Here is a 22293-nt window from a genome sequence, read left to right on the forward strand (position 1 = left end):
CTGTCCCTGTGAGTTTCCTCATCTCCCCATGTGGTTGACTTCACAGCACTACTGAGTCACTCAGGTGACATGAAGGACCTTAAAGCACATTGGGAGGTGATCAAATTTCCCAAACAGGAAGGCGTAAATAACTTAAAATCTTAAAAGTTTTGAATATAGATGACCATACCCATCCACAGTCGAAAACGAAATGAAACTAGTGAATGATGCACATAAAACCATGGATACACACCCAGTTGACATAGAATGGAACCCAAACTCACTCACTGGTTCTCAAGATACTTTTTACTACCATTGCCTCTTTCTCTATCCCCCTTATGTCTCTGGTAATTGATCAAATTAATTGCCCAGTGACTCAGGAGCCCAGAATATGGGCTTGTTCTTTAATACCTTCATTTACTTGTTGGGCTGTTTCCACCTCCTGGAACGCCCTTCCCCTACACGTCTGCATATCCAAACCTGCCCAAATGCAACCTTCTCCAGGAATGATGCTGTCTCTGATTTTCCCTGTTTGTAAATCATCTCCACTTAATTTGAGCATCCCTAGCATTTTTATTTGTACCTCATATTCTAAAAATTTATATTCCCATGAATTTGTCAGTTCCTTGAGAAGGATTATGTCTAATTCCTCTTCATTTCACTTACCAGGGAAATGACAATAGCTAATGACTAAGATTTACTGAGCACTTAATGTGTGTGATCTCTTTTAATCCTCACAGCTAACTGAGGATGTTGATACTGGTATTTTCCTCATTTTGCAAATAAGGAAACAGGGGCCCAGAATGGTTAAGAAAGTTGCCCAAGTACACAGCTACTAACTAATGAAGTCAAGTTGGAAACCAGGAATTTCCAGTATAAATCCATGGTTCGTAACACCCATGCCTCCACTCAGTGCATTTTCTTAGCATGGGAAGTACTCAGTAAATGCTTATTAACTGAGTGAACGAACAAACGGATGAATGACGAAAGTGTGAGTCTTCAAGCATGAATACTCCCATTCTATGTACAGGACTTCAAGTTCTCTTCAAGTAGTGGTCACTCAAGGAATATTTGCAAAGTTAATGAATGAAAGAATCAGTACTAGAGCAGATGTCAGGGAACTGCTGAGTCTAGAAAGTTCTCAAAGGGGAGTCATTCAACATTTACTCACCACTATTTAGTCTTTCAGCATTTAGGCTGCTATATACTGCGAAGATGATATGGAATAAAGAATAAATCAGACATGAGTCCTGGTCTGTGGGTGCTAACGTTTTGGTAAGATGAAAATTGACTGGAGTTTTTCAAGTCTGAATAAGAGCAGACATTGGCAGAGTAAAGATAACTCAAGCTCAGGGAATGACCAACAAAACATTCAGAGATGAAAAGTGAGGTAAGCCTAGCGCTGAAGGAGCAAGAGCCTCCCCTTAAAGAGGAAATACAGCTGAAGATCATGAAGAGTGACTGACGACTCGCCCATCAAAATAGGAAGCTCTGTCTGGTAAGGAAGATGGTGGCATCCAGGCGGCTGAAACCACGAAGATCCTGAACAAATACTTACCACAGTTGACTTCACCCTTGCCGCTTGGGCTAGTGGCTGAGGAGTGGAGGACCCATTCAGTGGCCAGGGCTGGAGGCACGGCAGCGCTGTGGTGGGAGATCCCAGGCTCTTGCAGTCACTGCCTCGCTCTGAACAAAGACTCCCTCATGTAGCAGCTCTGCAAATTAGGGCATTTAGGAAAGTAGATAATCACAACTCCTTTTTCACTGAGTTGTCGTAAAGACCAAAAAGCTAATACCTGAAAAGGGCATAGAACAATGCCTGGCTTATAAGAAGCACTCACCTAAGGTTAGCTATTTTTATCATACTTCTATCATTGATTCTAATTGTTTGTATATGTGAACTGAAGAATCCCTAGTGAATTTTAGAAGGAAGAGAGGATGCTTACCTTTCACTTGGGTATGAAATAGGAGTATAAATCATACATCTTGCACCTTATAACTACTTCATTCCTAAGGTGACAGTACTCTTGTTGGCCGGGGGCTGGCTTCTTTAAACTGCCGTACAGTTGTCCTCTGCAGCAGAACTCCAAGAGGGCTGTGGTGTTCCATGTTTGTGGACTTCAACCCAAGACTTTAAGAGGAGCATAGAATAATTCTGCCAAAGTCACACAGGTATATTTTCTTTCACTTTACCAGACCACTGTATCTATCAGAATCCATGATCTATTTTTTGGTATTTAAATGTCACTCTAACCTAGAAAGTAGATATTTCTTTATTAAGGCAAATGCAAATTTAATCCCTGTATTTCTTTTCTATTTAAAACATCAAATGTATAGTTTTAAGACATATATATTAAAGAAAATTTTTTACTTATGCAAGGAATTTATCACCAGGTGCTGGACCTAATTCTACAGCAAAAAAAAAAAAAAAATCTGATTTTATATTTCATAGATAGTCTTTTAATATAAAGATGTTTTAGTACAAACAACAGTTTTAAAATTTATGACTAATGAATACATTTTTCGGAATGTTATTATTTCTACTTATTTACGTTTACATATCAAACATTGCAACTTATCACCAGATGCTAGGGTCTTACTTTGCCCTGTTTTCTACAAGATGCCTTAAATAAAAGAACACACCAGTGAAAGGGGAGATACTTCCCAAACTGCCTGAGGAGATAACTAAGTTAAATCGTCAAAGAATTAAAAAACAAAAAAAAATCTCATCTTGATTCCACACCAGGACCAGCCACAGAAAATATTTGGGGCTTGTTGGTGGGTGGGACACAGGAGTGGGTTTGAGATCATCTAGAGAAGGTGGTGGCTATGGTGAAAACAACACAGGCTTTGGAGCCAGGAAGACTCGGCCCCAAATCTTGACTCTGCCACACTGGCCATGTGTCATCTGAGCCTCAGTTTATTCATATGAAAAACAATAACCTTAACCTCTCAGAGTCTTTGGGAGGATTAGAACTAATAAGTTATGTAAAGTGCTTGGAGCATAGTAGATGTACGATAACTAGCAGGTCTTATGATGAAGACCATTGGATATATTTGCATGCAGATACAATTAGACAGTGTTCACAGCGTATTTTTTGTTGTTGTTCTCGTGTATTGACATCTTAAGAGGCATTTTAGCAATCCTTCCTCCACAAGGTTGCCACATGGGGAGACGGGAGAGGCACACTCGTTCCTCTATTCCATAAAACTTTCTGTAGCACCTGTCCCAAAGCACACTAGAGAGATCATCACTCTTTGTACATACTCAGCATATCACCATTGATAATGAAGAGCAGAGTACTCTACTAGGAGTAGGGAGACCAGTGATTTAGTCCTGACTCCATCCCAAAAGGGCTCTGTGACCTTGGGTCAGTCGCTTCCTCTCTCTGGGCCTTAGTTTCCTAGTTTGAAGATGAAGAAATCAGACAAGATTTCTTCTGGGAATCTTCTAGTCCTAAAACTGTACTAGGCGCCCAAGTCTATGATCTTCTGACCTAGGTGTTGGTTCAAGAGGAAGAAAACCTATAGAAATTACTAAGCTGGTGGGAAAGATTAAATGTCCATCTGGTGTCTGAAAAACTATGATACTGACCTGAATTTCATATGTTATCTTAAAAGTGAAAGTCAAAGGAGATCAGTTCAAGTTCCTTTCTCTGTGACCAATGAAGGATTTTCACATAAACTTTATCATAAACACCTAAGTCTATCATTTGTAAATATATCTCTAGTCCTGGCCCTGTGTGCAACATCCAATATTTTTCTGTTCACTCTGCTGACCAAGGACTTATATGATTTGGGATTTGGGGTCTAGTCTGTGGTCATGGATCCTGTTTGCATCCACTGAGGTCACCAACCTACACACAGCCCCAAATGTCTTTGGTGAGTGCTGTCTTGCTGTGATAAATTCCTCCTTATAATTGAACCAATAAAGAAGTTTAAAACACCCAACTTCTAAATCTGACCAAACATGGAATGGGCCACCTTGGGAGATAGAAAATTCCCAGCCTGGAGATATCTAAGAAGGAATATGATGGACACTTTGTTAGGGGTGTTATGTTGGAGATTCAGATATGGTGTGATCTCTAAAGACCTTCTGAACCCAACAATTTTACGATTTTCTGATCCTACCTAATCTTATCAGGCTAATTCTGGAATGTGGGTGATGGGTTTTATCTTTACATTAAAAAAAAAAGAAACGAGTTTTTCAACCCTGCTGAGGAAGAGAGAGAGGCCAACTCTGCACATGGGCTAATTGAGTCTTTCAAGACTAAAGACACCAATATTCCAGGTTTCTGAGCCATGGGTTATAAATTTTGATTAAATATGAACAGCAGCAGTGTGCAAAAAAGTTCAGTAGAGGTAACTGACATGCCCAAACCTGGACTTGGCACACAGGAGGGGGCAAGATCACCTAGCTGGTATTTGCTGTGGTGCCCGACCCTTACCTGCTTGCCCACTTCTTCCTGGATCCTCCGAGAATCCCGGGACCCGGCTTGGTTTGTGCCCAGCTCAATGCCCATGGCTCAAAGAATTGTTCTCTAGTTTAATCCAGTCCTCCTTCCGTTGGCATGCTGCCTGCTCCAACTCAGAAGTTAAAGGTTGCACTTCCTTAAAATATAGTATTTCCCAACTGAACCTGCATCAATCAACTGATTAGTATAACTACACATGCATTGCTCAAGGCACAGAGCTGGCTAATGATCACCGGCTTGGTCTTGTACCAGGCTTGTCTTTCCCTCCAGCGGAGAATTGACCACTTGAAAAACGGTGCACAGAAAGATCTAAAATACAACGGAGAGAAGACCGTGTCGAGCTGTCATAGCCTCTGGAGGCAGCGTTTGCAGCATCTGGCCAGATGTGGTAAGGCGGTTGATTCCTGGTGTGCACGGTGGGGTGTGGAGAGTGACTCATGAGTTAAAGAATGACATGGTAAAGGAGCCACTAGAGAGGTTTCCTGCCCTGACTCTTGTCTTGGGCTCTCCACTCGGCCCTGTGGCTCTTCCCACACCTCGTTTTTCTGACTCCCATGCCTCACCTTGGGTTTGCGTTGATTTGCTGGCTGGATAATGGAGTGCAGTCCGACGCTGGCAGGCATGGTAGCTTGGTCTGTGTGGATCAAGAAGGGTTTGGAATCTTTGCAGGACTCACCCTGACTTCAGGTGGAACCCAAGACGAAGGAGAGAGCCCCATCCCTAGAAGGACTGGACCTGAAAGGCCAGGTCCACGCTCACTGATGCCAGGTGGGGTGTTAAGGCCTGGCTTGCTCCTCTGTTCTCTCTCAGGAATCACAAATGGGCGGTAATATCACTAGCTGGAGAGCAACACCCACGTTTCTTCTCCTGCCTGCTCCTGTCTGGAGTTGCACTAAACATCTCTGTTTGGAAAAAGACTATTTGGCTCTAAACTAAAATATAAGACTCATTAACCATCCTCCTTCCAAAGAATACAACCTTACCTCTTTCTTTCCTCTCTCTCCTCTTCTTTCTCTGTCTTCCTTTTGGTTGTTTAGGTTATAATACATGTTCGCAGGGGATTTAAACGTTTAACGTGGTCACCAGAGAAGCCCAAACATAAGGGTTTTGAATCTGTTGGGGAAAAAAGGGAAGTGATACTGGCTGTGGGGTGAGGGTGACATCAAAGAGAAGCTGTGTTCTGTTCCCTACAGCCTGGTCAGGATTTTTTACTCCAAGAATAGGATTAAACAACAGAGCTTTCCAGGAAAAGAATGAATTTTTCTTTTTTTCTTTCTGGTTTTTTTTTTTTTTTTTTTGGTCCTTCTACATTCTTTTCCCAATCCATTCAGAAATGTGCATCTACATTTGATACCCAGAGACCCATTTCATTTTGTGCAGAGGCCTAATGCTGTTGAAAACTTGTACTAAAACTATAATTAATGAAACAATAGTATTCAAATGGTTTTAAACTCACTGTGTTTATCCTCTGAACAACACAACAGAGTTTGAAGGGAAAAGTATGAATATTACCCCAGGTTTTTGGGAAAAGCAGGGCCTGAAAGTGAAATGCCTTGTTCAGGGTTGAACACCTGGCCGATAGAAGCATCAAAACAACATCACTCTTTTGACTTTAGGCTCGGTGTGATTTTTACTACATCTCACTGCCTCTTCCCACAAAATAATCTTTTCAGATTAAGTCTTTAGACTCTAGAGTTGAGTCCGTGGAGTTACTAAAAGGACTCAGAAAAAAGGAGCTTTGAAAATGTTATATTCTCATCCTTCTTTCTCCGCACAGTGTCTGGGAATCAAGGGAAAGGATTATTTTTTAAGACTGCTTTGAAAATTGGCTGGCCCACGATTACTTGACTAATGCCAGTAATAAAATCCTGTATATCAAAACCATACTCTTTTTTGGTTTTTCTTGGCTCATTACTTGTCTTAGCTGAGTCGCCAGCTATGTGCAAGTTTACTAGTAGGGAGGTTTTCTGGGAGCAATGACCAGTTATGTGGTTTCTGTTGAGATCCAGGAGCAAATTTAGGCAGGTCCATATCTGTTATCAGGGAGAGGCACCAGTTACAGAGCACGCTCCAAGCCGGTCGGCACTGCCCAAGAGCTTTGTCTAGCAGAGTCTAGACTGATCACACCTGGATCACCTCTGGAATTCTAGGGAGAGAAGTGATGACTATTGATCAGAAGCTGGGTCTGCTGCTGTGGGCAATCAAGTTCTTGAAGAAAACTAAACAATTTAGGGTGCCTACTCATGGAAGAGAGTTTCTAGTTCCTATCAAGGTTAAGGACCTCCTCTCTCAGTCATTATCAGCATATTCACATCAGTCATTGGTGGGACCTTGGAGAAATCAAGGTAGGATGACCAGTGCACTCAGCTAGGAGCCTGTTTCTCTCCAGGCTCTGTGTGGTCTTAAGACAAGTGATCTGCCTTTGTGGGTTTTCGTGTCCCCATCTTAAAGATGGGGGGTTGGACTACATAGTCTTTGACATTTCCAAGCCTGACATTCTTTGGCTTTATCTAGAATATCAGATTCTGGTCTGTACATGCTTCACCAGAATGTTAAAAGATCCTCAAACTTCTTGCCTTGCCTTTGGCTCGCCTCTCTCTTCTCAGGGTTGCCAGGGTGACAGCGAGCAGGAGAAGCAGCACCTTTTCCCCCACAGTAGTCAGAGGTCTCACTGTGATCGCCCAGCACCCGCCTCCCAACCTCCCCAGTCGCCCGTCTACCAACGACCTCAGGCTCTGGCAAATAAAACGCACAGACACGACAGGAAACCCCTTATGCAGAGGGCTCTCACTTTAGAGGGGGGAAAAGGGAGTCACAGGGAGGGCGAGATGCAGTCAGTTCCTGAGGTGGGCCAGGACTCCAGCCCAGACACACTGAAATCCCAGCTGAGTGCCTGTTTCATGGCACCAACACGCTGGATATTTCTTTTTTTTTTTTAAGCTCTCACTTGGATACGATAATATCTTCTGTTCACGATTCTCAGAATCCGGAGGATTACACTTCCTAACTTAGATCAATTTCAAGTGACTATCTGCCCTACGTTCCTATCCCACATCCATTCTAACTCCTTCTTGTCGCTTCTCCATCATTAGCTTTATAATCATAAGTGTTTCCAATTCTTTATCTTGTGGGTTTTTTAGAGAAAAAAGATGTTAGGGAAAGAAAGAAAGAAATGAACAATAAATATTAACAATTAAATAATTTCTGGTTTGAATACCTGTTTGGTATACAAAATTAGAAAGCCAGTAAATGATAGTGAATTAAGACCTCTCGTTATCCCATCACTCAGAAATATCCACTGTGAACATTTTGATGAGTTTCCTTCCAGTAATTTTTCTATACATACACACACCTATTTACTATTTTCACCTTTTCATTGATATTTCAAAGAGGTTTTTAGGACTTGTCATAATGATACAACTTTGGTCTTGTATCAGTTGTGTAAGATCTAATTCCTCTAATTCCGTATCACTTCTCTTTCCTAGTTGAGCCCTAATTGATACAGAGCATGTTGTTGAAACTCCTAAAACATGTCAGGTCTGGATTTTGGTACTGGCTTCCCCACCTAGACATATTCCAGAAATGAATTTTTTTTTTCTATTCTTTTTCAACTCTGCTCAATGTTATGTGGCAGCCTAAATGGGAGGGGAATTTGAAAAAGAATAGAAAAAAAAAAAACAGAAATGAATTTTGAAGCATTGGACAGTATGTTTCAAAACAGCTCCAGGGTTTTTAAAAAGTCAGCCATTGACTATTACGTTTCATATTTATTGAATATCTGTTATACATGTCAGACATTACTAAGTGATTTACATGCGATCTATTACTTAATCCTAACTCCCTGGGGGTAAGTACATCATTGTTCCCATTTTGTAGGTGAGGAAACTGCGGCTTAGGGGAGTTCCATGGCCCAAGGTTGCATAGCTATTAAGTGGCAGAGTCATGATTCAAGCCCAGGCAGTTTGGTTTCAGAATCCATGCTCTGGACTCAAAGTTAAGTCACTCACTAACACACCAAGCTGGAGGGGAGTCACCTCTGGGTAGGAGGGCAGGGTCTCTGGGGCAGTCGCTCGTACTGTGGGAATACATAACCTTGTGAGACAGACCTGCTGAGGAAGGCAGCAGGTGTGCTGGGGTGAGCACTGGATTCCGAGACAAACAGGCATGGCCTCCAATCCTGCTCTTCCAACATGCCAGCCATGTGACCCTGGACATGTCACTTTCCTGTCTGAGCATCATTGCTCTCAACTGTAAAAGGGGGATAATAAGATCCGTCTTAGAGGTGGTGGTGAGGATTAAGAATGATAACACATAAAAGTACCTGGCATGTTTGCAGGCATATAGTAAATGCTCATAGAGTTTAGTTGAATCTGATTCTGAGCAGAAAGTTTCAAGTTGAGACCTGGTGTCTAGTCTTGGATCCAACACACTTGGTATGTGATTTTGAACAAGATAACTGGGGCCTTTCTAGGCCCAAGTTCCTCATCTTTCTAAGAGGTGGTTGGACTAGATGATCTCTACTATCCTGTTTAGGATCCTGGGGCTTCAGCAGGTATTAAGAGGAAGGAATATGGCAGATGGTGTCTTCCTTTCTCAAGTCAATCTGAAATGAGGCCAGACCCTCAGAGAACAGTATGTTGCGTGTTGCTCCTTAGCCCCTCTGGCTGGTGGATGTTCTTGACTAGATCCAAGCCCTTGGAGCTTTCTGAAATGTCTGATGTCTGATGGAAATCTCAAATATTTCTTAGAAGGAAGGGGTGAGGCCTTTGATTGCCAGAACACTGTTGCTTTTATTAGCCCTTCTAGGAAAAGAGAGGTTTCCCAATGATGAAACAAAAGAACTCTGACTTGCTCCAAAGAATACAGTTGGGAAATCATAGAGCCAGATGATTTCTTGGGTCCCTTATGCTTGATCATTTTGTGATTCAGCTGTAAGACAACCAGCTGAGTTTTAACCGAAGGGCTCCTAGATGCTGAGCACCGTGGAGGGTGGAGAAGTGATGTGTATTCACTCTAAAGATGCCTGCAGTCTGCCTCCACCCAAGAAACATAAGCCAAGAGTTGAAGAAGACAGACAGGTTTTGTCAGGTCTTCACAGAAAGGATATCAAGGTTTCCCCCTATCTCCCTGGCCACTCCTCATTCATCTTGGCTGGTAAACTTCTTCCAAACCTCTGACCAGAAAGGGTCCTAAGGCTCAGCCATCAGACCTCTTCTTGTTTGTGCTCACTTCCCTGGGGATCTTATTCAGTTTCACAGTTTTAATAAAATCTGAAGAGTGACAACTCCTAAATTTCTATCTCCAGCTTCCATTTCTCTCTGGAACTCCAGACTCTGAAATCCAGTGGCCTGTTCACTCATAGTCCTTTGCCTATGTATTTGGCTTCTCTGACTGAACACCTCCAAGCTGGTGTTCTCGGTGTTCCCCTAACTCTTTCAGATTTGTTCCACTTGCAGCCTTTCTTTTTTTGGTAAATAGCAATTCCACTTGTTACAGTGGTTCAGGCCAAAGAACCTGGAGCTGTGCTTGACTCCTCCTTCTCCATGACCTACATCCAAACTATCAGTAATACTATTGGCTCTGCCTTAAAAATATATACAGAATCTGAACACTGCTCACCATTTCCTAGTCCAAGCCACCATCGTCTCTCTCCAGAATTATTATCACGCCTCCTAAATAGTGTATATGCTCCCACCTTGCCCATCTCAACAGAGCAGCCAAAGCTCTGCTGTGAAAATAAACTTTAGTTTATTTTCAGCTATGTGAAAATAAACTTTAGATTCTGTCCAAACCCTCAATGACTTTCCATCTCATCCAGAGTCATAGAAAGTTCTTCCAGTGCCCAGTGAGATGTGTACAATGTACTTCCCCTTCCTCTCTGTCCTCCTCTCCCACTGCTCTGGCCTCCTTCACTCTGCACCAGAGACACCAGCCTCTGTGCTGTTCCTCAAACACCCAGCGCACACGCTGGCTCAGGGCCGTGGTGCTCGCAGCCTCTGCCCGCTGCTGGCACCCCGATACCCAAGCGGTCCTCTTGCTCGCCTCCTCTCTGCCTCTAGTGTAACCTGCTCAGTGCACCTACACTAGCAGTCTGCCTCACTTTGCATCCTTACCCCTCACACATGCCCTGTCCCTCTTCTCTGCTTTTTTCCTTTTTAGCTTTTATTACCATAAAAACTAATGTTTTTATGGTAATAAAATAAACTCTGTTTACTCTTGAGTTCATTGTCTGTATCTCCCCACGAGAAGACAGTAGAGCACAGAGTCTGGCATTCAGTAAGTTTTAGATTAAAAAGTGGGTGGCTGGTTGACCAAAGGCTTCGTGGAGGAGCGTGGGTTTAAGAGATGCTCTGAACCGTGGGGAGGACCTGGATGGCCGGAGGCTGAGAAAGGAGCGCCCAGGAGAGAGGAGCACTGGGCAAGGGCCTGGTGGGGACCAGGGGGGATGCGGAGGGTCAGACTAACGGACTTGCTCTCTGTCAGTCTATACCTTCCTGTTCTTACTTCTTCCAGGATACCTATCGTCTGTCTTTTAGTATGTAGCAAAAATCCCATGGCTGCTTGGTATAATAGAAAGCTCATGGATAGAATTCAGAGTCATAGAACTGAATCTGGAAGTGTGACCCTGGACTAGCCACTTAACCTCTTTAAGCCTCTGCTTGCTCATCTGTCAAAGAAGGATAACAACACTGGCTTGTGTTCTCATGGGGCTGTTGTGAAGATCAAATGAGGTGATGGATGGGAAAGTGCTTTACACTCTGAAAGCAGGATGATTGTAGGGGATTAGTGAAATGCATGAGAATGTTGCTGAAATAATCGCTCAGACTCACATGTAGATGATCTACCCCAGTGGCAAGGAAAGGGGAAAGGAGGCTCCAAATTGGTGATGAATTCAGAAATCTTTCATCAGGGCTTTCAAGTATGGGAGGGACATAGAAGGCAGGATTGGAAGATGTACCTTCCTGAAGACATGGATAGTGTCCAGATGAGGTGCTATTTATCCCCTGTGCTATTGGTAAATAACAATTCCATTTGGTACACTCGCTCAGGCCAAAGAACTTGGAGACATGCTTGAATCCTGTTATTCCCTGTACACCAGGTTCTGGGAATTACTTCTCTTTTCATCCTTACATAAATTTGGAAGTTGGGTATTATTCCCCCTTTCTTTAGAGCTAAGAAAACCGAGGCTCAGAGAAGTTAAGTAACTTGCCCAGGGTCACACAGGTATTTGGCGTCAGAGCCAGAAGAAACTAGCTTTGTTTTAAGAGTCTGTGCTCTTTCCACGGGCTGCCTTTTCAGAGACCTATATGCAACTAATTCAGCAACCAACAGCACTGCCTCAGTCACCTGAATTTGGGCAAGTGAATAATACTCGAGTCTAACATCAGGGGTCCAGGCACATAACAGACTCTGAGCTGTTAAATGTAATTCAAAAAGTGAAAAGGAAGGTCCATGTGCCACCTGTGAATCTAAACCCTTCTCTAGGCCACTGCCTTGTGCTATGAATGTACTATGTATGGCAGTACATGGTAACAATTTAGAAGAAATCAGGATCTTGAGCTAAATTTTCAGCAGAACATAAGAATAATATAGCTTATAGCAATGCCCTGGTCTTTCTAAGCATCAGAAAAAAATTTTTAAAGCGATGGTATAAGAAAAAACTTTTTGGATGGTTAACAACCCAGTCTAGATTTTAACCTATAACCCTTCTGCAACAACTGGCCTGTTACCTGCCACATATGAGATTTAATCAATGTCCACTAAATATATGCAGGCATCTCCACGTGCATGTATACCATGTACGTAATAGGTGTGATTTTGGTCATTAAGTATGTAAATTCATTTGGGTGGATAATGGATGTACAGATAGATGGATACTGGAGTCACAGGTAAGAGAAATGCCAAAAAAAAAAAAAATGAAGAAGAAAAGAATAAAGCCTGTAACAGTGCATAGGATGCTGATAGAATGCTTGCTTTAAAAGTTTATGCACTGGGAGACTGGGACTGACATATATATACTAATAGGTATAAGATAGATAACTAATAAGAACCTGCTGTATAGCACAGGGAACTCTACTTCACTTCGCTGTACAGTAGAAACTAACACAACATTGTAAAACAACTATACCCCAATTAAAAAAAAAAAAGTTTATGCACCTGAAAGTGTATTAAGCACCTACTGGGTGCTAGTGGTAGGGAAAGGGAGATAATCTCTTTGCACTGACCTCAGATAATCATAAGAAACATATACAGACAATTTTAAAGAAGTGATTTTTTATAGGTAAGAACTATTTGGATTTGGAGGCAAAGGAGAACCATTTTCTCTTTGGTGTGAAGCACCAATTAGAGTGTTAGGGGTGAAAGAGGCCTGGGGCATCTGGTGCATTTAGACATTTTAGACTGTAAAACTGAGTTGCATAAAGCAGGGTTACACAGTGACTCATAGACAGACTTTTAAATAAATAAATAAATAAAAGCAACCTTCTCCCTAGCTGCCACTGCTTTCTGAAGGTGCTATGGAAACCTTGAAAAACTGGTCTTTGTAAGGAAGCAGAAAACCCGGCGAGATAGTGTAAGGTCAAGAGCATGGGCTTTGGATTGAACTCAACCAGGCTTCGAACCCCCCTCATTGGCTTAGTAGCTCTTTGATCTCAGGTATGCTATTTCCATTTGGAACCTCTGGGTCTTGGCTTATGAAATGAAGACCCCTGCCTATGTCTCCCGTCAGTATGAAGTTAGATTATGTCACAAGGGGCTCAGCAAAGCTCTCAGGATCTCACTCCTCCCCACATCCACAACCCCCTTCAGCCTCTCACTTCCTCGGCACCCTTGGGTGCCTTCTCCATTCTCATCTACCACATTCAGGTGTTGGATCAGATGATTTCTAAGTTTCTGTTAAATGTGTCTAACTGTCTAGTCCCATTGTTTACCAGATGGCTGGGATAGCTGGACAAGATATCAAACAGTCTGTTTTCTACACATTTATGTTAATGAGCCGTTTACTGTGCTTTACCACATTTAATCTTCAAAAGAATACCTGTGAGCTAGCAGTTGCTTTCCCCTTTATAAATCAGCATACCAAGGCAAGAGGCATAGAGAGAAATCATCTTAGACCTCTGGCTTGGCATCCGGCTTGCAGGGAGACTCTTGACAGGCTTGACAACAGCTTTAAAAACGAGGCCCTTCACTAGATTGGTGGCCGTGAAAATCAAGTGGAAACTTCCCAGTTTTCATTTCATGCATCCTCCCTCCTCTTTGCACTAAAAGCTTTAGTCATCTTCTCTCTCTTTTTTGTTGTCTTTTTCCAATGTTGCCCTTCGAGGCTGAGGTCGTGACCCTCCTAAGAGCCTTAATCAAATCCGGAAGGCAACAGGACTACAGAGTCTTCTCTACCTGATTCCCAGACTGAACATGCACAAACAAAGCTGATGCTTGGGAATCCAGCCCTTGCTGCCTCGGGCCGTGTGGCTGGCTGCGAATTTTTACCAGCTCTTGCCTGATGGGCTTTCTTTGGCATTTGACGTACATGTCACTGGATCCATGGTACAGCCAATCTTTTTCTCTAGCCACTAATTTATATTTCTCCTGGAGGGCCTAGAACTATGCCCTACACAGTGGGTACTCACTGAGTTGCAGATGGTACCGCCAACCAGTGCAGACCCAGGTTACATCGAGTATTTCAGCAATTGCACCAAATTGCTGGCCAACCTTGAGGGTTTGGTCAGCCTCGTTCCCAACTTTTCCCCTCAGAGAATCACAAAGCCCAGTTTCAACTAATTCTTAATAATACAATTAAATTTTTGGAAACCAAGCCGGGTTTCATATTTAAATGTTGACTTTCACCACACTGTAAAGGTTGGCCAAATGCAGGAGTGGCTGGAAGGATTTGGCAAAGAGATGAATTGGGATTTTCCATTTTTAGAGAAGCTGCCTGTGCTCAAGCACAGGTAATACTCCAGCCTCAGGGGTTCCCAGGGACCAAAGAATGGACAAAGCATGAACCCGAAAATCAACATGCCTCATAGGGAATCATTAGTATTCTCAAAAAAAAAAAAAAGTAGAGGCAGAATTGAACTGTTTCCTCTTTGGAAATGCAACAACACTTACCTCTCAGGGCCATTGTGGAGATGAAATTAGAACATATATGAAAAGGCTAGCTTGGAGCCTTGCTCAGAACCAGGAGCAATGAATATATTTAGTTGCTAGCACTACAACATGGGAAAAGACACTGGTCTGAAGTGAAATGACTAGGTTTTGAATTTCACACTGCATCTCACTAGCCCAGCTGGTGCCTTCCCATCCTGGCTCCCAATTTCCTCATCTTTCTAATTGGAATAATAATCACGGCATACTTCACAGGGTCACAAGGAGGAGCACATTAAAGAATGACTGAGAAAGTTCTTTGCAAACTAGACAGCTTTCTAGGCAAAATACAGCATTATTAGGTGTATACCTAACCTCTGTGCTTTTGTTTCAGCTCTACGTTCTGTCTGAAATGCCCTCCTCCCTACATCCCCTCTTCTGAACCTGGCTGTTGAAGTTCTAACCTTCATTCATAAGGCAGGAGAGCATAATGACTAAGAGCAAAGTATTACATCACTAGGGTTCAAATCCCCATCTCTGCTGTTTGCTAGCTGTTTGACCTTAGTTAAGTTACTTTCTGTGCTTCAGTTTCCCATCTGTAAAGTGAGGATAACAGTACCACCCATTCTGTAAGATTATTGTGAGGATAAAATAAGCTCACAAGTGTGAAGTACTTTAGAACAGTACGTACTAAGTCCCATATGTGTGTTAGCTCTTATTATTTCAGAGATTTATTACTTTGATGTTTATTTCAAGGATACTTTCATTATTTTACATTATTTTATTATTATGTTCAAACTCCACCCCTCCAAGAAACATTTTTAGATCTCTTAGTTTGAAGCAATCATGTTCCCATATTTAACCAAGTATATTGTTTGTAGCTCAGTGATGGCCCTTGTCATTGCTGGTATCCAGTATATCTCTCTCCTGCACTGGTCTTATAGCCCTGAGTGACAGAGGCTTCCCTTCTTACCTCTATACACATGGCTGATGCACAATATTTGTTGCATTGGATGGAAGGTATGCAAAGTATACAGATGAATAAGCCTAAATATACTGGATGAGAGCTGATCGCAACTGTTACATGATACCTGTATTTTAAAGACTGAACACAATTGCAACATTTAACACCATACCTGACATATAGCATGTGCTCTGTAAATGTATTTACTTGGAAGGATGGAAAGATAACTAAAGATGCATTAAATCCAATGGAAGGTTTCAGTTTATTGGGTCCCTCTCATTCAAAACATGTATTAGATGACTAAGTTACTTATCACAGGTGCCAGGGCGAGATTAAGATACATACCAAGGAAAGTAGAAGTAGCTCCTGACTTTCAGGCACTCACATTCGGGAGGAGAGATGGTCCGGTTACTAAATAATTGCAGGGGCCACAGGTGCTAAACTGAGTAGAATGGAGCTGCACAGGAAAGTGCCTTCAGCAGCTCAGTCCCCACTGTAAGGCATGGACCCCCTCGATAGCAAATTGCCCAGGTATGTTCATTTGTGATGACTGCATCATCTTTTCAATAAGTAGGGAACCAGCAGAAAAGGTTCCAAGTTTCTGAAAGGAAGAGAGGAGCAAATTAGTTATGAGGACGTGGTGGTTTACATACAGCATATATAAAATATAAAATAAGAGAGGTGACACCATGAGCCATACCTGTATAATTATGTCTCACATAGGCGATTTCTCCATCTCCCCCATTTTGATATCAAATGTTGACAAGACATTGCAAAACAAGAAAAGTGCTTTTCCAAAAGGGAGACCTAGTCTCCTATCAACTCCATTTCCACCAATGGCTTCACTTTAGCTCCCAATTTTGCTATCAGTTGAGAAATGAGTTTGGACTGGAGTATTTCTAAGATCCATTCCACCTTTACCATTTTCTATTCTATTCTTCAATGCCTGGTCTGATATGAAAACCAATATTTTCTCCTAGCTTCAAATACTACCTCTATTCTGACGAATCCCAAATTGATATCTCCAAACCAGACATCTCTTTTGAGAGCAGATCTTAAATATCTAACTGCCTACTTGGACACCTACTTCAGAGACATCTCAAACATACCACGTTCAAAACTGAGTTCTTGATTGCCAGTAATTACCCCCCTGCAAGTTCTTCCTTTGCAGTGTTTCTAACTCAGTAAATAGAAACACATCCACCCAATTGCATAAACTGGAAACTTGGGATTCGTTCTTGATACCCTTCTCTCCTTTACTACCCACTCCTACTCAACCCAATCTTTTTCTCAATCTTGTCAATTCTACCATCAAAGTAGGTCTCAAACCTTCCATACCTCACCACCTGCACTGCTACCTCACCACCTGCACTGCTACCTCCCCAGGCCCAGCTACCTTCATCTCTCCCTGGGAGTCCTACCACAGCCTCTTCAAGAATCTCCTCACGCTTCTTTCTAATTCATCTTCCACACAATAGCTGGGGTGTTTTTCTTAAAATATAAATCAGATCATGGCATCACCCTGCCTAAAAACCTTAAATAACTTCTCAACACACTTAGAACGATCTCTAAATTTCTGACCATGGTCTACAAAGACCTACATGGTCTAGCTCCTGATTCTCCGTCCAAATCCATCTTTACCACTCTCTCTGTGCCATGCTGGCCTCTTTCAGGTCTCTGAACGTGTCATGGTTCTACCGCCTTTAGGATTGTTGACCTCTGTTCCCTCCGCTCAGCAAACTTTCCTCCACGCTCTTGGCCTGACTAACCCATCCTCCTTTTTCAGATCTCAGCTTAAAGTTTACTTTAATGGAGAGGCCATTAGGTAAATTCTGTCCTTCCCCCATCTCACAGCACGTTACTTATTTCCTGATTCTCAGTTATCATAATTATAATGCATACTCATCTGTGGATTTACTTGTGTAATGCTTCTCTCTTCCACTAGACAAAAAGCTCCTCTAGGGACAGGTTTGTAATTGTTCTCTGTATGTGCAAAGTCTAGCCTGGTACTTAGCAGAGGTGCTCAATTCATAATTTTTGTGCCTGCATATTGATAAGACCTGAAAATATCAACATATGTTTATTCCATGCTGAAAAAGTCCAACCAAACAGGTGATAAAATAAGGGAATAGAGTTGAATATTTTCTGTTTCTCCAACCTTTTCAGTTCCTAATCCCTAGAATCTTATAGCACTCTTCCATTTTCTTACTGAAACTTCCCAGCTTTCAGAGTTGAGAAGGGAAGTATCTTTATGTTCTTTTGCTTTGCTCCCGCATCCCCCTGCCTTCACTGACACATTTAGCTTTGTGCAGGAATGTGGCTTCCACAGGTATGGTTGGATGAGAGGTGTTGGGAACAGGAAGGGTAGAAAGGGAAAAAAAAAAAAAAAGGAAACATATAGGGGAGGTGGCCGCCCTTGTACAGCTTGGACATCGTCCCAGCCCTCCCACGTTGGAGGGTTTTTTGTGTTTTTTTTTAAATGCCATATACATCCAATATTCTCTTCTTCCCACCTCCCACCAAAAATAAATGAGCCGTTGATCACGGGTTTGGTGCTGGCAAAACTGGCAAGTATGGGCCGATGTGGTCTCAATTGAAGGAACTTTTTCTTGATACATGCCCTGGCCCCTTTGGCTTCATCTTAATCATTGCCTTGTTCTGTTACTAGAGTGAAGCCCTTACCTTCTCTCCAGCACCCATGCTCACGTTTTCTTTCCTCCTCCCTATCAAGAACAACTTGCTCCTAATCCATTTTTTTATTCACTGTGACATTCGTGAGATCTGTTGTGCATTTGTTGCAGAGGTAGGAAGGATAGAGAGCTGCACAGACTCTCTTAGGGGACAGAGCTGGCCCAAGGTTCTCCCTGTCATTTGGGTCAGGCCTTTGGTAGAAAGTTGTACTACCTCCCTATTTTAGTAAGTCACCCATCAACTCAGGACTTAAAAAATTTATAGAAATCCGCCTTGTTGCTCCTAGAAAACAGCGCTGCCTGATAAATTTGTGCTTTGTTTATAACTTTTTCTAAGACTAAAGTTAGCTCAAAACAAATGATTTTTTCCAGCTGGGTGAAGGGGATGGGTAGGGAGGGGCTAAGGTAGAAAGAGGAGGAAGAGGAAGAAGGTACTAAAAAGGAGGATCTAATACTGGATTTCAGTTCCCACTACTGGGAGATGGTTCATTTCCAATTCTGCATTTCAAGGACATAAAGACTTTCTGATCATTTTTATTCTCTTTGGATGAGTATGAATCCTCCACAGTAATTTATGTCTTCCTGTACTGAAAGGGTTAAAATATTTCGGGAAGTGAAATCACCATTTTTAAGGATGGTTACAAAGTCAAGGCAGGACACTTCAAATACATTGTTCCCCAGATAAAACCTGAGTCACAAAATCAGTTATGGAATAACCTGATGGCTTTGCTTCTCTGTGATGATTCACTCATTAGTTTGTCTATTCGCTCAACATTCAACGACCACTTTGAACTGTGCATTATAATTTCCAAAGTACTTTCCCCTTCATGGTACTTGATTCTCATGGGAATCCTGTGATGTAGTCCCTGTACAGAAATTACCATTTTAGAGAACAAGAAACTGAGACTCACAGAAGTTAGTCAGTTGTGGAGCTTTAACTGGAACCCAGATCATCAGATTTCACCCTGAATTCTCTTTCAGTTCTACCTACTTGAATTCAGTCGACATTTCCTAAGTGAGCACCATGTTTTGGACGCAAGTCCAATACAACAAAAATGAAGTTCTCTTGTCTTTGAGGAGCTTCTAGCCTACCAAAGGCAGCAATCAAGGCCTGGATGTGGAGTGGAGGTAAGTGCCTGGGTTCTTGGAGAATGCTAAGAGTCTGGGGTAGAAAACTTACAGGAGACGGGATTGGAAAGAAGTTTGAGGGCCTAAGGTGCTTGATTTATTGATTCACCATCACCATCGTCAAGTCTTTTCAATATACCTTCCCAAATTATGGACTTTATTAATGATATTATTAATCTTTTCCTGTCCCATTTTCTTTTGAGCATTCCGCTGGCATTTCACCCTCCAAAGGGTGGGTGTTTCTTAGCAACCTTGATGCTGAGACATTGAAAGCTGCTAGACTTCCAACTAATTGTAAGATTGCTGAAATTGTATCTGGTGGTTTTATGCATGTGCCATCTCTATATCCAACTCATCCTTGCCTGGCCAAAGGAAGGAGATGGTTACAACTCCTGGCACATGGGCCCAACCCTTAAGCAGTCTGGGCCTTGGCAATAGGGTGCTGTGAAAAGTGGTCTGGGTGCAGGGCTGGCACCTGTTTATATCACCTGTTAGTTTATTATCCAAAGGTCTGGGATGCCCAGAGGGTTGGGGTAAACTTGGGTTTAGTTGAGTAAGCTTCAGGATCTATTAGGTGTCTAGATCCTGTTAAGAGGTGGTGTTGGGCGCTAGAGTCCAGGCTGCGGATGCAACTTGAGGCTGTGTGCTTTGGAATAGCATGATGCTGGGTGATCTCTCTGTTCATGGTAGAACCTGTCAGGCCCTCGAAGTTATAAAAATCACAGCCCAGGCAAAGCTCTGGCCTGCAGGCTGAGCCAAGCTGGTGATGGTGGTGGTGAGGCTGTGTGTGCTCCGGGCTCTAGTGGATTTTCTTTGCATTGGGTACTGGGTGTTACTGGATGGTGCACTGAGGCAGCTGGGGTATATCCTGTTCTAATCAACACTGGATGAAAAACCCAGAGGCTGAACCTGCCCAAGGAGGGAGTCGGTGCCTCACACTGGTGCTGGAGCGGGAGGTAGGACACAGCATCTGGGAGGAGGCCAGAGAGTTTTATTTGGCTCAGAATCAGGATGTTTGGCCTGGCAAGGGGGCTATCGTTTGCATGACTTAAAGCAAGCTTTTGCACCATTCTCGGCCTTTTTTTTCTCAGTAGATTGTGTGTCCCCTGGGGTCAGAATCTCCTGTTGTATTTATATTCATTTCCCCAGTATCCAGGGAAAATAGTGTCTAACCCACAAAAGACTGCCAATGAACTGGGTGTTGTGCGAATGAGGGAATGAATGAGCTGAGTATGAGGAATTAGATCAGTGGTTTAAGGGAAGAGGGCTTAACAGAACCATGGTCCTTACCTCACCTCCTAGATCCTGATGTCTACCCCCATGCCCTTCTCTAAGAACCAGCGATTCAAACAATGGTAACCACCTACCCCCAGTTCCTAACAACCTTGTGATTATCTGAAGGAAACAACATTGATAGGGCTTATTTTTAAATTGTTTTCCTTAGAATTCACTAGTCAAACATGTTATAAGAATGAAAACCAAATCTCCTGTAGCCCCAGAAGCATCTCAAAGAATGTCTTTTTACCAGGAGATCTCCTGGGTGGCCTCATGGAGACAGTAAAGTAACCAGGAAACCCTTTTTTTTTTTTTTTTAATTAATTTTTTAAATTTTTGGCTGTGTTGGGTCTTTGTTGCTGTGCACGGGCTTTCTCTAGTTGCAGCGAGCAGGGGCTACTCTTCATTGTGGTGCGCAGGCTTCTCATTCTGGTGGCTTCTCTTGCTGTGTAGCACGGGCTCTAGGTGCACGGGCTTCAGTAGTTGTGGCACACGGGCTCAGTAGTTGTGGCACATGGGCCTAGTTGCTCCATAGCATGTGGGATTTTCCAGGACCAGGGCTCGAACCGGTGTCTCCTGCATTGGCAGGCGGATTCTCAACCACTGCGCCACCAGGGAAGCCCCAGGAAACCCTTTAACATTTTCAAATGCTGTGAAATACCAACAAACAAGATAAGCACACTAAGACCCAGTGGGCGGAGACAGATCAAAGATTTACAGGATCTATTTAATCTCATTATGGTCAATGTGCTCAGAAAGGGTGAGGTTTTGTTGGTGTGGAGACAAGTGTCTCCCAGAGTGAAAGGTCTTCTCCAAGTATGAGTGGGCAGTTCTCACTTTTGCTCTAGGCCCTAAAGATGTGGGAGGCTTCAACTTGAGGTCAAACATTCAAAACTGTGAATTAGAGGACTAATTGCTTGCATTGAAAAGATTTCACCTAGGGCTTTTCAGTGTCTTGCGTGTGTGCTTGTGAGATAGATCGAAATCAAACTAGTATATAAACATTACACAATTTGGAAGATAGAGAAAAGAATAAAAGGAGAAAAAAGCATCCATAATCCTACTACCCTAAGACAGCCAATGTAAATAGTTTTTTTGTTAATTGTGTACTTTTGCTTATATCCAGTTTATTTTTTATGTACAGTATTTTTAAACAGTTATAAATATACTACATACATATATATATACTGCTTTTCACTTTACCTGTTACCATAAGTATTTTCCAATTCTAATTTTTAAAAATTAGTTGTATTATATTTAACCATTCTCCATCCAATACCCTTCCCTCCAACCCAGTCATGATGGAACATGTAGGTTGTTCAACTTTTTTGTTGCTAGATATGATGCTTGAATGCATATATTCATTCAAAGATTTTTTCCCCTATATGTTGAATTGTGCCTTGAAGATAGATTCCTAGAAGTAGAATTACTGGGTCAAAGGGCATGACTACATTTATGATTCTTGAGACATGTAACCAAACAGATTGCTGAGAGTAATGATAACCAAATTGGCCTATGATAGCATTCAATCTTACCTCATTCCACCAACAAGAATTTAAATGTCAGCCTCCATAGTGAACAGCAGTGTTGGTTCAAAGATCTGTAACCACTTGGCAGAGAGGCTGATGCAAGTGGGAAAAGGTGAAGGGAAAGAAGGAAGAGACACTTAAGCTCACATCGGAACTGGACACCACTGGTA

General features: G+C 42.4%; 2 long non-coding RNA genes across 2 annotated transcripts in view; one reads left to right on the plus strand and one right to left on the minus strand.

Moving 5' to 3' along the window:
• The window catches only part of LOC309629380, a 29901-nt gene that overhangs the window by 2316 nt on the left and 5292 nt on the right, over window positions 1-22293 (minus strand). The window contains exons 4-6 of the long non-coding RNA XR_014245020.1: window positions 22130-22216; window positions 18909-21244; window positions 1-16102 (exon numbers count right to left, since the gene is read on the minus strand). This is a non-coding gene — a long non-coding RNA (uncharacterized lncRNA). The remainder of the gene's footprint in view (window positions 16103-18908; window positions 21245-22129; window positions 22217-22293) is intronic.
• Window positions 4757-22293, plus strand: part of LOC309629402 — a 23249-nt gene continuing 5712 nt past the window's right edge. Inside the window, exons 1-2 of the long non-coding RNA XR_014245056.1 lie at window positions 4757-4842; window positions 19173-19319. This is a non-coding gene — a long non-coding RNA (uncharacterized lncRNA). The remainder of the gene's footprint in view (window positions 4843-19172; window positions 19320-22293) is intronic.

This window comes from Balaenoptera borealis, assembly GCF_965194805.1.
Source record: "Balaenoptera borealis genome assembly, chromosome: 5".
Lineage (NCBI taxonomy): Eukaryota > Metazoa > Chordata > Mammalia > Artiodactyla > Balaenopteridae > Balaenoptera > Balaenoptera borealis.